The sequence below is a fragment of the Martes martes genome (genome assembly GCF_963455335.1).
Source record: "Martes martes genome assembly, chromosome: 17".
Taxonomy (NCBI): Eukaryota; Metazoa; Chordata; class Mammalia; order Carnivora; family Mustelidae; genus Martes; species Martes martes.
Genome location: NC_137905.1, coordinates 56,693,030 through 56,710,654, shown reverse-complemented (window position 1 = coordinate 56,710,654; position 17,625 = coordinate 56,693,030). Strand labels below are relative to the sequence as shown.

The window sequence follows — 17,625 nt, the reverse complement described above, 5'->3', positions numbered from 1 at the left end:
ATTCTCACCCACTTATTTACTTATGAAAACAGAGTCTGTGTTTGGGCTGACGGGATGGAGGGCAATAGTGGACATCAGGGAAGGTGGAAATGGAAAGTGAAGGAAAATGTATCTCACGAAGGTGGACCAGAGCTGCTGCTGTAGGAAGGTATGAACCAGCCCTGCTGTGTGGGATGAACCCTCAAGTCACAGGGATGAGGAAAGACGGGGGCATTCAAGGATGCCCAACAATGTGGGAGGGAAAGCACCACAGGTCACAGGGGACGAGTCCTGGTCAGGGAGCAGCCCAGACACGTCCTGCACCTGAACCATGCTCCCCTTGATGTTGTCAGCAGACGGATCAGGGAGCGCGAGCTGCAGGCGTTCCTCCAGATCCCTCTGGGCACCTGGGATGCATGCCCACAGCTCTGCCACATGGAATGGTGGCTTTGTTCCCCTTCGTGTTTAGCTCCTGGCCGCGTCTGGGGTCCTTCTCTGGCTGTGCTGAGCCTCCAGCAGCAGAATCCCAAGGACCACCAGGATCAAGGCAGCCACGCCCATGCGGGTCAGATTCTCAACCGTGTAATCTCTGAGGTCTGAGGCTAGGAATGAGGACAGAGAGGTTGCAGAGGTCAGGGTGGACCCAATCCACCCGGGATCCTGCATGTCCACCCAGGGGACCTGCCTCCCCCAAGAGAACACTCCCCTCCACAGCAGTCCCATCACTGGGACTTTGTCCTACTCACCACTGCTGGAGTCTGAGTTGTTTTGGGGTGGGCTCACAGTGCCAGCTTCTTCTGCAGGGAAGACGGAAGCAGATGGAAGGAGCTGGAGACCCCCATCCAGCCTGTCCTCTGCTCTGTGTCTCTATCCCTCAGCCTATCACTATGTGGTTTTTGTACAGTTCCTGAACTAGCCTTTCTCTGCGTGAGAGGGCTTTCCTCTGCTCTCCTCACTGGATTCCTTCAGCCTCCTTGTTCTCTTTGATTTCAGACTCTGCTTCTGAATCACTTGGGATAGATTCTGGCTGTGCCCACCAGCTCAGAGTTGGAGAGAAAAATGGCCTCCAGCACAGAAATCATCATGTCCTCGCATGTTCGCTGCTCAGTCTGGGACACAAGACCTCCTGGGCTCATGTCCCTGCAGATGACAGTTCCCACTTATTCAGTAGCCGAGGTCCCATCAGCATCCATGGATGAGGGCTTGGTGCCAGGGCCTCTTGACTGTCAGGAGCACAGAGGGGCCAATGTCTGGGGCCGGGTCCCTGTCCCTCCATATCAACAAGTTCCCTTCCTTCAGGGTCTGCACTTTAACCTGTACCTACAGTATTCCTCCTTGGTATGTTCATTAATTCATTTTTCATTTACTTACAGATACCCACAGTGCCAGACATACACACAGACACACAGACACACACACACAGAGATCTGTGTGCACACATCTACAAAGATATGTAAATATGTATCCACAAAAGGTGATGGTCAGTCACTGGGTCATAGGAACACCTTTATTGCCTGCATGCAGTGTGGATCGAGATGGGAAAAAGAGATACATAAGTAAATAAACAAATAGATAATAAATAAATAAACCAAAAGATAATGAGACTGATTGAAAATGTGCTAATTATGAATGAAAAGGGGGAGATCACAACTAACACCAAGGAAGTAGAAACAATCATCAGAAGTTATTATCAACAGTTATATGCCCATAAGCTAAGCAACCTAGATGAAATGGATGCATTCCTGGAAAAATATAAACTCCCAAAATTGAGCCAGGAAGAAATTGACAACCTGAATAGACCGATATCTAGTAACGAGATTGAAGCAGTGATCAAAAACCTCCCAAAAAACAAGAGCCCAGGACCTGACGGATTCCCTGCGGAATTCTATCAAACTTTCAAAGAAGAAATAACACCTATTCTCCTGAAGCTGTTTCAAAAAATTGAAGCAGAAGGAAAACTTCCAGACTCTTTTTATGAAGCCAGCATTACCCTGATCCCCAAACCAGGCAAAGACCCCAGCAAAAAGGAGAATTTCAGACCAATATCACTGATGAATATGGATGCTAAGATTCTCAACAAGATCCTAGCAAACAGGATCCAACAGCACATTAAAAAGATTATCCACCATGACCAGGTGGGATTCATCTGTGGGTTGCAAGGATGGTTCAACATTTGCAAATCAATCAATGTGATAGAACAAATCAATAAGAGAAGAGAGAAGAACCACATGGTCTGCTCAGTTGATGCAGAAAAAACATTTGACAAAATCCAGCATCCGTTCCTGATTAAAACAATTCAAAGTATAGGGATAGAGGGAACATTCCTGAACTTCATCAAATCTATCTATGAAAGACCCACAGCAAATATCATCCTCAATGGGAAAAAGCTCGCAGCCTTCCCGTTGAGATCAGGAACACGACAAGGATGCCCACTCTCACCAGTCTTGTTCAACATAGTATTAGAAGTCCTAGCAACAGCAATCAGACAACAAAGAGATATAAAAGGTAGCATAACAAATAATATAGAGGACAAGGGTTGTTGGAGAGGAGAAGGGAGTTGAGGGAAATTGGAAGGGGAGGTGAACCATGAGAGACTATGGATTCTGAAAAAAACCGGACGGTTTTTAAGGGGCGGGGGGTGGGAGGTTGGGGGAACCAGGTGGTGGGTATTAGGGAGGGCACAGATTGCATGGAGCACTGGGTGTGGTGAAAAAACAATGAATACTGTTATGCTGAAAATAAATAAAAAAAGTTAATAAAAAAAAAGGTATCCAAATTGGCAATGAAGAAGTCAAACTCTCTCTCTTCGCAGATGACATGATTCTTTATATGGAAAACCCAAAAGACTCCACCCCCAAACTTCTAAAACCCATACAGCAATTCAGTAATGTGGCAGGATACAAAGTCAATGTACAAAAATCAGTGACTTTCTTATATACTAACAATGAAAATACAGAAAGGGAAATTAGAGAATCGATTCCATTTACTATAGCACCAAGAACCATAAGATACCTGGGAATAAACCTAACCAAAGAGGTAAAGGATCTGTACTCAAGGAACTACAGAACACACATAAAAGAAATTGAAGAAGACACAAAAAGATGGAAGACCATTCCATGCTCTTGGATCAGAAGAATAAACATTGTTCAAATGTCTATACTGCCTAGAGCAATCTATACTTTTGATGCCATTCCGATCAAAATTCCACCGGTATTTTTCAAAGAGCTGGAGCAAATAATACTAAAATTTGTATGGAATCAGAAGAGACCCCGAATGGCTAAGGAAATGTTGAAAAAGAAAAACAAAACTGGCGGCATCACGTTGCCTGACTTCAAGCTTTACTACAAAGCTGTGATCACCAAGACAGCATGGTACTGGCATAAAAACAGACACATAGACCAGTGGAACAGAGTAGAGAGCCCAGATATGGACCCCCAACTCTATGGTCAAATAATCTTCGACAATGCAGGAAAAAATATCCAGTGGAAAAAAGACAGTCTCTTCAATAAATGGTGCTGGGAAAATTGGAGAGCTATATACAGAATGAAACTGGACCATTCTCTTACACCATACACAAAGATAAACTCGAAATGGATAAAAGACCTCAACATGAGACAGAAACCCATCAGAATCCTAGAGGAGAACTTAGGCAGTAACCTCTTCGATATCAGCAACAGCAACTTCTTTCAAGATATGTCTCCAAAGGCAAAGGAAACAAAAGTGAAAATGAACTTTTGGGACTTCATCAAGATCAAAAGCTTCTGCACAGCAAAGGAAACAGTCAACAAAACAAAGAGGCAACCCATGGAATGGGAGAAGATATTTGCAAATGACAGTACAGGCAAAGGGTTGATATCCAGGATCTATAAAGAACTCCTCAAACTCAACACACACAAAACAGATAATCATATCAAAAAAATGGGCAGAAGACATGAAGAGACACTTCTCCAATGAAGACATACAAATGGCTATCAGACCCATGAAAAAATGTTCATCATCACTAGCCATCAGAGAGATTCAAATTAAAACCACATTGAGATACCACCTTACACCAGTTAGAATGACCGAAAGTACCAGGACAGGAAACAACAAGTGTTGGAGAGGATGTGGAGAAAGGGGAACCCTCTTACACGGTTGGTGGGAATGCAAGTTGGTGCAGCCAATTTGGAGAACAGTGTGGAGATTCCTCAAGAAGTTAAAAATAGAGCTTCCCTATGACCCTGCAATTGCACTGCTGGGTATTTACCCCAAAGATACAGATGTAGTGAAAAGAAGGGCCATCTGTACCCCAATGTTTATAGCAGCAATGTCCACGGTCGCCAAACTGTGGAAAGAACCAAGATGCCCTTCAACGGACGAATGGATAAGGAAGATGTGGTCCATATACACTATGGAGTATTATGCCTCCATCAGAAAGGACAAATACCCAACTTTTGTAGCAACATGGACGGGACTGGAAGAGATTATGCTGAGTGAAATAAGTCAAGCGGAGAGAGTCAAGTATCATATGGTTTCACTTATTTGTGGAGCATAACAAATAATATAGAGGACAAGTGTAGATGGAGAGGAGAAGGGAGTTGAGGGAAATTGGAAGGGGAGGTGAACCATGAGAGACTATGGATTCTGAAAAACAACCTGAGGGTTTTGAAGGGGCGGGGGGTGGGAGGTTGGGGGAACCAGGTGGTGGGTATTAGGGAGGGCACAGATTGCATGGAGCACTGGGTGTGGCGAAAAAACAATGAATACTGTTACGCTGAAAATAAATAAAAAATTTAATTAAAAAAAGGCTTATATCCAGGATCTATAAAGAAGTTCTCAAACTCAACACACACAAAACTGATCATCATAACAAAAAATGGGCAGAAGATATGAACAAATACTTCTCCAATGAAGACATAAAATGGCTATCAGACCCATGAAAAAATGTTCATCATCACTAGCCTTCAGGGAGTTTCAAATCAAAACCACATTGAGATACCACCTTACACCAATTAAAATGGCCATAATTAGCAAGACAGGAAACAACGTGTGTTGGAGAGGATGTGGAGAAAGGGGAACCCTCTTACACTGTTGGTGGGAATGCAAGTTGGTGCAGCCACTTTGGAGAACAGTGTGGAGATTCCTCAGGAAATTAAAAATAGAGCTTCCCTATGACCCTGCAATTACACTACTGGGTATTGACCCCAAAGATACAGATGGAGTGAAAAGAAGGGCCATCTGTACCCCAATGTTTATAGCAGCAATGGCCACGGTCGCCAAACTGTGGAAAGAATGAAGATGACCTTCAACGGACGAATGGATAAGGAAGATGTGGTCCGTTTACACTATGGAGTATCATGCCTCCATCAGAAAGGAGGAATCCCCAACTTTTGTAGCAACATGGACGGGACTGGAAGAGATTATGCTGAGTGAAATAAGTCAAGCAGAGAGAGCCAATTATCATATGGTTTCACTTATTTGTGGAGCATACCAAATAACATGGAGGACATGGAGAGATGGAGAGGAGAAGGGAGTTGAGGGAAATTGGAAGGGGAGGTGAACCATGAGAGACTGTGGACACTGAAAAACAACCTGAGGGTTTTGAAGGGGGTGGGGAGTGGGAGGTTGGGGGAACTAGGTAGTGGGTATTGGGGAGGGCATGGAGCACTGGGTGTGGTGCAAAACAATGCATACACAATGCAAAACAATGCAAAAACAATGAATACTGTTACGCTGAAAATAAATTAAAAAAAAAAAAAGAAAGAAAACGTGCTAAGACCCGGGAGTGCCCAGAGCTTGTGCCCCACAAGGACCGTGTGAATCTAGTCTAACCCCAATGCACACAGGAGAAGGAGGACTGGTTTCTGAGTCTGGCATCCCTGTCACCTGAGTTCACTTTGTCATCATCTGCAGGTGCTGCTCTAGAAGGTGTGAGAAGCAGACACAGGGACACTGGACCAGCGTCCACACACAACCCAGAGTGGACACCAGCTGCACACGGACATGGGGTGCCGCCTCCCTGGGGACTCCCATGAGCCAGGCTTGGCGCCTCCTGGGTCTCAGGTGTGCACCGAGGGGCATGTAGGCCCCCAGGTGAACATGACAGGTCAGCAGAGCTGTGCCCGCAGGTGGGGAGGCTTCTGTCCAGGAGAGTGTCCCATGGGGCTGACAACACCATCAGATTCTGCTATGGAGGGACAGGAGGTGAGTGGGAGGCGCTGTCTACTCACCTTCATCCTCACTCACCCCCCATGCAGCCCCTACTCCTTACTCTGCTGAGACTGCAGGATGGGAGACCCAGGTGCACACTGTGGATCTTCCCAAACTCTCCAGGGCAGGACCATCCTCTGTGGAGCCCTCGTGACCCCATGTTTGTTATTGTGTCAGGCTTTCCTGAGACGTGTGTCCTGAGCTGACAGAGATCAGATGGACAGGGTCAGGGACCCTTACCATATACCAGCAGCTCCAGGGGGTCACTGGGCTGTGACAACAGGTAGGGGGAGATGCTGGCAGAGCTGTAGTACCTGTAGCTCCCCCATGGACTGAGGTCACAGGACTCATGGAGAATTCAGCCTGGTGCTGTCCAGCTCGGGACTTTCATCTAAAAGGCAGGAGGGGATGGGCTGCCCCCACCTTGGACAGAAGGAAAGTGTCCACAGAGCTCCATGACCGACACATCAGGGTCTCATTCTTTCCTGGGGCCACCGTGGATCCCGGCTGCACTGAGAGGGAGGGGGTGTAGGGCAGCTGTCCTAGGGAGAAAAAGGGGGGTGAGGGGCTGTCCAGCCCTTGCTCTGCTGAGTTTGTCTGTGTCCTCCAAGTCTGTCCCTTCCCATCCCCCATCTCTCTTTTTCTCTCTCTCCCTGGGGACTCAAGACCCCTGGTCCTGGCCCCCATCACCTGGGCCTCCCCTGGCAGGAACTGTGCAGAGTCTGTGGTCCTGACTGATGCTGAGAGCCCTCACCTGAGAGCAGGATGTCCAGGGGTTCAATTGGGGCCCACCACTCAGGAGAGTGTGTGTCCACCGTAGCACGTGTACGGGCCCCCGTGGGAGGGTCTCACAGGGCCCAGGGGGATGTCTGCCCCAGACAGCCCAGCCTGGGGAAGCTTGCCAAACTGCCGGGGAGGGTCAGGTGCCCCCTCCTTGGACAGAGCGAATCTGTCGTAGCCGACATCAGAGTGACACTGGAGGGTCAGGCTCTGTCCAGAGGTCATGACGGGGCCCTGTTGAGTCAGCAGGGAGGGCTTCCCTGACACACCTGGGAGAGACCAGCAGTGGATGGCAGGGGCTGCTTCTCCCCAAACCTCCCTTCTCCTGTCCTGACCCCTGGGTCTCACTGTCCATCAGCTCCGGTGACTCTGACCTGTGAGTCACCGTGGTCCCATCCCCCACCCTCTCATTGGGGCTCCCCTGGGAGCAGAATCCCTGTTAACCAGTCTGGTGCCTCAAAACATGGATGGGAAACAATGAATCTTTCTCACCTGAGACCAGGAGCTCCAGGGGGTCACTGGGGTCTGACCACACATGTGGGGTATTGTAATAGTCATAGCATCTGAACGTCCACCTGAGACTGGGGGGTCACGGGGCCCACAGGGAACAGGGCCTGGATCCCCCCATGGGGTCTGCCTGGGAGTCCAAGGTCCAGGAGGGCTGATCTTCTCCTTCCTTCATTAGGACGAACCTGTGGGATCCCATCCGTGAGGCACAGTGGAGGGTCACGTTCCCTCCTGAGATCACAACATGGTTGGGTAGGGCTGAGAGGCTGGGTTTGCCCTGGGATCCTAGGAGAAGAGGAGGGGGTGGTATTAAATGGGGCTCAGACCCCCCACATTATCCCCAGGCTGGGCTTTGAGAGGGAGACCCCTGAAAGCACACCCCCCCTTCCTGAGGGCAGAGCCTGGGGCTGGGACCCTGAGTGGGCTCACACCTGTCACCACCAGCTCCAGGGGTTCAATGTACTCTGACCAGCTGGTGGGCCTGAGGTAGCTACAGTGATATCTTCCTGCATATACATCTGTCACGTGTGTGATGGAGAACTTGGCCTTGTCCCCGGGCTCCAGTGGCTTCTGTCTGTCCCAGGCCCATGAGTGTCTCTCTTTATGCAGGCGGTACATGTGGTGTCCAGGCTCCCCTGACACCAGATGGTCACAGATGTCCCCCAGGGAATCAAAGAGCCTGACTCAGCCCAGATGGTGGGTTTGGGGAGGGTCCCTGGAAGGGAACAGAGGCTGAGACACAGACCTTCCCCACCTCCAGGTCCCAGCTCAGCTCCCAACCCCCAGACATTCCCCTCATCAGCCCAGAGCTGCTGTTCTCCATCCCCTACTGCCTGGTGGGTGACCCCTGTCCCCAGTGAGGAGGTGGGACTGGGACCCCTAGGGACAGACTCACCTGCCTGCGCTCCGGTCCTGGGGCCCACCCTCAGCCCTGGAAGAGAGTCCCTGTGAAAGGTTTGCTCTGAATCCTAGGAGAACCCCACCTCTCCATGAGCTTTCTGAGCCTGGGGCCTCCTACAGACCAGGGCCTGGCTGTGGGGTGGGTCCCTCCTAGGCTAAGGTGTCCCCTCCCCTCCTCAGATCTCACTGAGGCAGAGCAGGACTGTGAGGGTGGGGGTCATGGCGTTTCCTCTCTCTGGTTCTGGCTGTGCAGGCAGAGGGCCCACTGTGACCACAGGACAGACACACAGGGTGTGGCCACAGAGAGGCCAGTCCTGACTGTCAGAAGGTTGTCACATCAGCAGTGCCACAGGAAGGGGAACAGCCCCTTCTTAGGCCCAGCTGTCTCTGGTGTGCATGACGGTGCAGTGAGTGGACCACCAGGCTTCCTGAGATGCCCCATCCAGCTGAGGGGATCAGGACAGGTCCTTCCCTCCCAGAGCCTCCCCCATGGGTCTCCTTTATCTCCAGGACACCCCTGGTCCTCACCAGCATCTCACCCACACTCAGAGATGCTGCAGGGGACATGGGTTGCTGCTGTGCTGGGGAGCTCACGTCATCACAGACACTCTTGTGACTTCTCTAAATGGCTCAGGTTGAGGTAACGGTGGCAATGAGCCCAGAGGAGAAAAACGGGCAATTAGGGAAGGAAACACAGCCCCTCTCCTGGCCCCAGAGTGTGGGCTTCCTTTTTGTCACAGCTTCCTAGAACTTCTCTATTTTTCTGTGACATGGTCCACACCCCATTCATGGGCACACGCCTGTGAGTCCCACCTGGCTCCTCAGTGCCCCTTGTTGCAGGGGCAGAGTCGTGCTCCCCACCCTGGGATCTTGCCTGTAAGCTGTAGGGAACAATATGTGGGTGAGTGCTCTGATATGGGAGACAAAGCTGATTCTCATGTCATTTGTACTCCAGTGTCCACTGCCTAGGTGATCCTAGCACAGTGACCTGGTCTGTAGCGTGCTTTCCTGAACCCCACTTTCAGAATACTTGTGGGGGTCAGTGGGAACTAAAATGTGGATGGGATGAATCTTGTTAGATTCCTGACCTGATTAAGAGGGGTGTGGTTAAGACCAAAGAGGTCACTGTGTCAGATCCCACAGTGAAGGTGGACCAGTGATGCATCTCTCAAGACACCCCATGAGCTGTTAGCACTCAGAAATGCTATTTATGTTTCTGAAATTATTGACAACAGCCTATTTCAGGGAAGAGAAACAAAAATTTCTGGAATTCGGGGGACTTCAATAGAACAGAGGCCAAAGCTGAGTGACCACCAGTGCCTGGGGTCAAGTTGGGGGTGGTCAAACTTGATTTCTGCCTCTCTGAGGTCAGGTGGGTCACCAGGTCTGCACAGGCAGGAAGGATATTCAGTTTCTGGCTGACTGTGGAAGTAGTGACCCTTCCACCTTGTGTGGAGTGAGCGCTGACATGTCTATGCCCACTGACCCAGCCCAGAGGTCAGCACTGAGCCACGTCCTCTGTGTACGTGTGTGGAATGGTTCCATCCAGTGCACCCCCTGGCCAGTGTGAAATGCCACGAAGGACAGCTTTTTAAAAACTGATTATTTCTTAGAGTCAGTGTAGCAGCTCACCACCAGGCTGTCCCTTCAAACACCTCTGAGTTCCCTCAAATGGATGGTATTTCTGGAAAACTCTGCCAGGTCTCATCAGACGAGCAGAGAAGAGCTCTATGAGTCCAGAGAGGGTTTAGGGAACGGTCTTCCATCATCTGTTTCCAAGTAGACCCTATTTTTACCCCATCTATTCAGTGATTCAAAACCAGAGTTTGTGTTCTGTAAGGAACAGAAGTATACTTCAAAGGATGTGGTTAGTAAAAATGAAGGAGAATGTGTATATATAGGGAGGTGGACCCGCCTGTGAGGGTAGTGTATGTGTGGGTCCACACCTGGAACATGAATGCAGTCTCATGTCATGGGAGTGAGAAAGGCAGGGACCAGTCAGGGACAATCAATATAAGTAGAGAGGAAATTACCAGCTTAATGGCACAAAAGTCCACTACAAACAAGAAATGTTCTCTCCACACATTTCCTACATGCAAACCATTTTTACTCCTCTGGACATTGTCAACACACAGTTCCCTCAGTGTAATGCTCCAGATTTTCTTCCAGAATTTACCCCACTCAGTGGTGATGCTCTACCTTGCTGAAAGATCAGTCTTCTCTCTCTAAGATTTCTCTCTTGGCTGCATCTTGGGGTCTTCTCTGACTGCCACGCTTGAAAAAGCAGCACCCCAAGAACCATCACGATCACAGCAGACATGCCTATCTGGATGAGATTCTCCACTGTGTAAAACAGTTTCTGGCTGACTGTGGAAGTAGTGGCCCTTCCACCTTGTGTGGAGTGGGCGCCGACATGTCTATGCCCACTCACCCAGCCCAGAGGTCAGCACTGAGCTGCGTCCTCTGTGTATGTGTGTGGAATTGTTCCATCCAGTGCACCACCCCCAGTGGTGTCTTGCCCATGTATGAGTGTGTGGCTCCCATGGGATCCATCCCTGCCTGACACATCCAAGCTCCGGTTCTAAGCTGGAAGATGGATGCCAGGGGGTAATTGGGGCTGTGACCATCTATCCCTTACAGTCCTAAGCTTCTGGAAATCTCTGGGAGCAAATATGTCTGGAACTCAGGGGTGTGGGAAGTGAGTGTCCAACAGGAATGGACATCAGAGAGTGGCCCCAATGTGATAGGGAGTGCTCAGGAAGACTGTGCACAGAGTTGTCAATCCTAGTCCGGTGGAGCAGCCAGAATATGGGAAACTCGTTTTCCTTTAAGCACATGAAATATTGAAAACATGAACATTGGATTTTTTTTTAATTTTTTTATTTATTTTCAGCGTAACAGTATTCATTGTTTTTTCACCACACCCAGTGCTCCATGCAATCTGTGCCCTCCCTAATACCCACCACCTGGTTCCCCCACCCTCCCACCCCGCCCCTTCAAAACCCTCAGGTTGTTTTTCAGAGTCCATAGTCTCTCATGGTTCACCTCCCCTTCCAATTTCCCTCAACTCCCTTCTCCTCTCCATCTACCCTTGTCCTCTATATTATTTGTTATGCTCCACCAATAAGTGAAACCATATGATACTTGACTTTCTCTGTTTGACTTATTTCACTCAGCATAATCTCTTCCAGTCCTGTCCATGTTGCTACAAAAGTTGGGTATTCGTCCTTTCTGAGAAATCAGTGGCTTTCTTATACACTAACAATGAAAATACAGAAAGGCAAATTAGAGAATCGATTCCATTTACTATAGCACCAAAAACCATAAGATACCTCGGAATAAACCTAACCAAAGAGGTTAAAGATCTGTACTCGAGGAACTACAGAACACTCCTAAAAGAAATTGAAGAAGACACAAAAAGATGGAAGACCATTACATGCTCTTGGATGGGAAGAATAAACATCGTTAAAATGTCTATACTGCCCAGAGCAATCTATACTTTTAATGCCATTCCAATCAAAATTCCACCAGTATTTTTCAAAGAGCTGGAGCAAATAATACTAAAATTTGTATGGAATCAGAAGAGACCCCGAATTGCTAAGGAAATGTTGAAAAACAAAAATAAAACTGGTGGCATCACGTTACCTGATTTCAAGCTTTACTACAAAGCTGTGATCACCAAGACAGCATGGTACTGGCATAAAAACAGACACATGGACCAGTGGAACAGAGTAGAGAGCCCAGATATGGACCCTCAACTCTATGGTCAAATAATCTTTGACAAAACAGGAAAAAATATCCAGTGGAACATTGGATTTTTGAAGCAATAACAGAAGTTATATTATGGAAGAAGATAGAAATTGGAAATGAGAAAAACAAGACAAGATGGCGGGGAAGTTGGAGGAAGCGCTGTTTCAACCTGTACCCTGAACTGATTACCTACCAGAGAACTCTGATCACCCATGAAATCAGCCTGAGATTAGAATTATACACTTCTGGATCTCTGTGGGGGCAGAAGACACCAGTGGGCAGGTAAAGCGGAGTGGGAACATCAAACTGATATTAAAATATAAACAAAATGGGGAGGGAGCCACGAGAAGCAATCCATTGGAAAGTAATACCCCAAAATGAGAGTGCCCTGCGTCTGGGGACCAGCATTAACTTGGAGTCTGGTTGAAAGCACTGAAAAAGAGCAAAGGATCATGGGGGGAAATTGTGGGAATCGGGGTGGTTAGGGACAGGGGCTTAAGTCCCCGGACCCAGCACAGCCACCCCTGGTGCTGAGCCAGAGAGTGTGGCCAGGTCTTGGTCCCTGGGCCCCAACGCATCTGAGAGCGTCTGGGTGGTGGCTCCCGTGAGCCTGTCTCTCTCTCTCTCTCTCTCACTCTCTCTTTTTTTTCTTCTCTCTTTCTTTTTTCTTTCGTTTGGGTGGGGACTCTTGATTGCTCAGAAACATTCCAGGGTGCACCTTGCCTGCACCACTGGGGTCAATACATTCAGCTACATCTGTTCAGCCATCTCTCACCAAAATGACTAGGAGGAGGAATGCCCAACAGAAGAAAAATTCAGAGACTGGGCCTTCTGCAACAGAGCTAATGGCTATGGACATAGACAATATGTCGGAAAGGGAATTCAGGCTAACAATTATCCAGGCAATAGCTAGGTTGGAGAAAGCCATGAATGACAAAATGGAATTGGTTAAGGCAGAAGTGAAAGTCACCAGGGATGATGTTCACAATGTTCTCAATGAGTTCCAATCTAATCTAAATTCTCTAAAAGTTAGGGTAACTGAGACAGAAGATAGAATTAGTGGTCTGGAGGACAAACAGAGAAAAAGGATCAAGAGGAAGCCTGGAACAAACAGCTTAGAAGCCACAAAAGCAAAATTAGGGAAATAAATGATGCCACAAAATGTTCCAATGTCAGAATTATTGGAATCTCTGAGGGGGAGGAGAAGAAAGAAGACTAGAAGATATAGTTGAACAAATTCTCCATGAAAATTTTCCCAATGTCGCAAATGGAACCAACGTTCGTGTACTAGAGGCAGAAAGGTTTGCCCCCAAGATTATAGAATCTAGAAAGACCTCAAGACACCTGATAGTTAGAATGATGAATCATAATTGTAGACAGGAGCTCTTGAAAGCATCTAGGACAAAGAAGTTCCTTACGTACAGAGGAAAGCCCATCAGAATAACGTTAGACCTGTCCACAGAAACCTGGCAAGCCAGAAAGGGCTGGCAAGACGTATTCAGGGCACTAAATGAGAAGAACATGCAGCCATGTAAAGAATACTTTATCCAGCAAGACTGACATTCAAAAGGGATGGAGAGATAAAGCGCTTCCAAGACCAGCAAGGTTTAAAAGAGTATGCGACCACCAAGCTGACACTGCAGGAAATATTAAGGGGGGTTCTATAAAAGAGGAAAAATCCTAAGAATATCATTGAACAGAAATATATGGAGACAATCTATAGAAACAAAGACTTCACAGGTAACACGATGTCAATAAAAACTTATCTCTCAGGGCGCCTGGGTGGCTCAGTGGGTTAGACCTCTGCCTTCACCTCAGGTTATGATTCCAGGGTCCTGGGACCGAGCCCTGCATTGGCCTCTCTGCTCAGCAGGGAGCCTGCCTCCCCCCTCTCTCTGCCTGCCTTTCTGCCTACTTGTGATTTCTGTCTGTCAAATAAATAAGTAAAATCTTAAAAAAAAAAGGATTATCCACCATGGCCAGGTGGATTCATCCCTGGGTTGCAAGGATGGTTCAAGATTCGCAAATCAATCAATGTGATAGAACAGATCAATAAGAGAAGAGAGAAGAACCACATGGTCCGCTCAGTTGATGCAGAAAAAGCATTTGACAAAATACAGCATCCGTTCCTGATTAAAACACTTCAAAGTATAGGGATAGAGGGAACATTTCTGAACTTCATAAAATCTATCTATGAAAAATCCTCAGCAAATATCATCCTCAATGGGAAAAAGCTGACAGCCTTCCTGTTGAGATCAGGAACACGACAAGGATGCCCACTCTCACCAGTCTTGCTCAACATAGTATTAGAAGTCCTAGCAACAGCAATTAGACAACAAAGAGAAATAAAAGGTATCCAAATTGGCAATAAAGAAGTCGAACTCTCTCTCTTCACAGATGACATGATTCTTTATATGGAAAACCCAAAAGACTCCACCCCCAAACTACTAGAACTCATACAGCAATTCAGTAATGTGGCAGGATACAAAGTCAATGTCCAGAAATCAGTTGCTTTCTTATACACTAACAATGAAACTATAGGAAGGGAAATTAGAGAATCAATTGCATTTACGATAGCACCAAGAACCATAAGATACCTCGGAATAAACCTAACCAAAGAGGTAAAGGATCTGTACTCAAGGAACTACAGAACACTCATGAAAGAAATTGAAGAAGACACAAAAAGATGGAAGACCATTCCATGCTCTTGGATCGGAAGAATAAACATTGTTCAAATGTCTATACCGCCTAGAGCAATCTATACTTTTAATGCCATTCCGATCAAAATTCCACCGGTATTTTTCAAAGAGCTGGAGCAAATAATCCTAAAATTTGTATGGAATCAGAAGAGACCCCGAATTGCTAAGGAAATGTTGAAAAACAAAAACAAAACTGGCGGCATCATGGTACCTGATTTCAAGCTTTACTACAACGCTGTGATCACCAAGACTGGTGATCACATGGTACTGGCATAAAAACAGACACATAGACCAGTGGAACAGAGTAGAGAGCCCAGATATGGACCCTCAACTCTATGGTCAAATCATCTTCGACAAAGCAGGAAAAAAATATCCAGTGGAAAAAAGACAGTCTCTTCAATAAATGGTGTTGGGAAAATTGGACAGCTATATGTAGAAGAATGAAACTCGACCATTCTCTTACACAGTACACAAAGATAAACTCAAAATGGAAAAAAGACCTCAACATGAGATAGGAATCTGTCAGAATCCTAGAGGAGAACATAGGCAGAAATCTCTTAGATATCAGCCACAGCAACTTATTCCAAGATATGTCTCCAAAGGCAAAGGAAACAAAAGTGAAAATGAACTTTTGGGACTTCATCAAGATCAAAAGCTTCTGCACAGCAAAGGAAACAGTCAACAAAATAAAGAGGCAACCCATGGAATGGGAGAAGATATGTGCAAATGACAGCGCAGACAAAAGGCTGATATCCAGGATCTATAAAGAACTTCTCAAACTCAACACACACAAAGCAGATAATCATGTCAAAAAATGGGCAGAAGACATGAACAGACACTTCTCCAATGAAGACATACAAATGGCTATCAGACCCATGGAAAAATGTTCATCATCGCTAGCCTTCAGGGAGATTCAAATCAAAACCACATTGAGATACCACCTTACACCAGTTAGAATGGCCAAAATTAGCAAGACAGGAAACAACGTGTGTTGGAGAGGATGTGGAGAAAGGGGAACCCTCTTACACTGTTGGTGGGAATGCAAGTTGGTGCAGCTACTTTGGAGAACAGTGTGGAGATTCCTCAGGAAATTAAAAATAGAGCTTCCCTATGACCCTGCAATTGCACTACTGGGTATTTACCCCAAAGATACAGATGTAGTGAAAAGAAGGGCCATCTGTACCCCAATGTTTATAGCAGCAATGGCCACGGTCGCCAAACTGTGGGAAGAACCAAGATGCCCTTCAACGGATGAATGGATAAGGAAGATGTGGTCCATATACACTATGGAGTATGATGCCTCCATCAGAAAGGACGAATACCCAACTTTTGTAGCAACATGGACAGGACTGGAAGAGATTATGCTGAGTGAAATAAGTCAAGCAGAGAGAGTCAGTTATCAAATGGTTTCGCTTATTTGTGGAGCATAACATATAACATGGAGGGCATAGGGAGATGGAGAGGAGAAGGGAGTTGAGGGAAATTGGAAGGGGAGGTGAACCATGAGAGACTATGAATTTTGAAAAACAATCTGAGGGTTTTGAAGGGGTGGGGGGGTGGGAGGTTGGGGGAGCCAGGTGGTGGGTATTATGGAGGGCACGTATGGCATGGATCACTGGGTGTGGTGCATAAACAATGAATTCTGTTACATTGAAAAGAAATTAATTTAAAAAACCCAAAGCCATGAGGGAGGCTAATATATGGGCAGGGTCAAGGTTCTCTAGGAGGGGGAAGAGAACGAAAAATAAATTGTCATTTATGAAAAAAAAATAAAGGAATCATCTAATTAACTACAAGTGATCTCCAGAGAAGGGGAAATAACTGAAGTGCCGTCCTGAGCAGGTCGGTGATCCCAGCTGCTCCGCTGCAAGGATAGGTATCATCCTCTCCCCCAGGCTCCCCTGCTGGTGCACGATGAAGCATGTGTGGTCAGTACATTGTTTTGAGGGAAGGTTACACACAAATTTATCTTTATTTGTACATTTATTTATTTATTTATTTATTTATTTATTTATTTTAAAGATTTTATTCGTTTATATTAGAGAGAGAGAGAGAGAGAGAGACAGAAACAGAGAGAAACAGAGAGTGAACATGAGCCGGAAGGAGGGACAGAGGGAGAAGTAGATTCACAGGACTCCATCCCAGGACCCTGGGATCATGACCTGAGCCCAAGGCAGGTGCCTCACAGAATGAAACTCTAAGGCGCCCAAATCACTACTTTAAAAAAAAGGAAAACCCATTTATTCCTTGGAGTCCGTGTAGCAGCTCCCACCTGGCTTCACCTCAAAGGGCCCTGAGCTCCCTCAAACTGATGGTGTTTCTGGAAGGTTCCACCAGGTGTCGCCGCATGGGGACAGAACTCTATGAGTCCAGAGAGGATTCAGGGAATGGTTTTGGATTCATCTGTTCCAAAGCAGACCTGACTCTCACCCACTTATTTACTTATGAAAACAGAGTCTGTGTTTGGGCTGACGGGATGGAGGGCAATAGTGGACGTCAGGGAAGGTGGAAATGGAAAGTGAAGGAAAATGTATCTCACGAAGGTGGACCAGAGCTGCTGCTGTAGGAAGGTATGAACCAGCCCTGCTGTGTGGGACGAACCCTCAAGTCACAGGGATGAGGAAAGACGGGGGCAGTCAAGGATGTCCAACAATGTGGGAGGGAAATCACCACAGGTCACGGGGGACGAGTCCTGGACAGGGAGCAGCCCAGACACGTCCTGCACCTGAACCATGCTCCCCTCGATGTTGTCAGCAGACGGATCAGGGAGCACGAGCTGCAGGCTTTCCTCCAGATCCCTCTGGGCACCTGGGATGCATGC

General features: G+C 47.2%; 1 pseudogene across 1 annotated transcript; it reads right to left on the bottom strand.

Moving 5' to 3' along the window:
* Window positions 1-444: 444 nt before the first annotated feature.
* Window positions 445-17,538, bottom strand: LOC308358446 (leukocyte immunoglobulin-like receptor subfamily A member 5; annotated as a pseudogene). Its single transcript has 4 exons — window positions 17,475-17,538; window positions 7,887-8,170; window positions 7,441-7,740; window positions 445-581 (listed from the first exon to the last, which is right to left on the bottom strand). The product of its transcript is annotated as a leukocyte immunoglobulin-like receptor subfamily A member 5 (transcript).
* Between the last annotated feature and the right edge of the window lie 87 nt (window positions 17,539-17,625).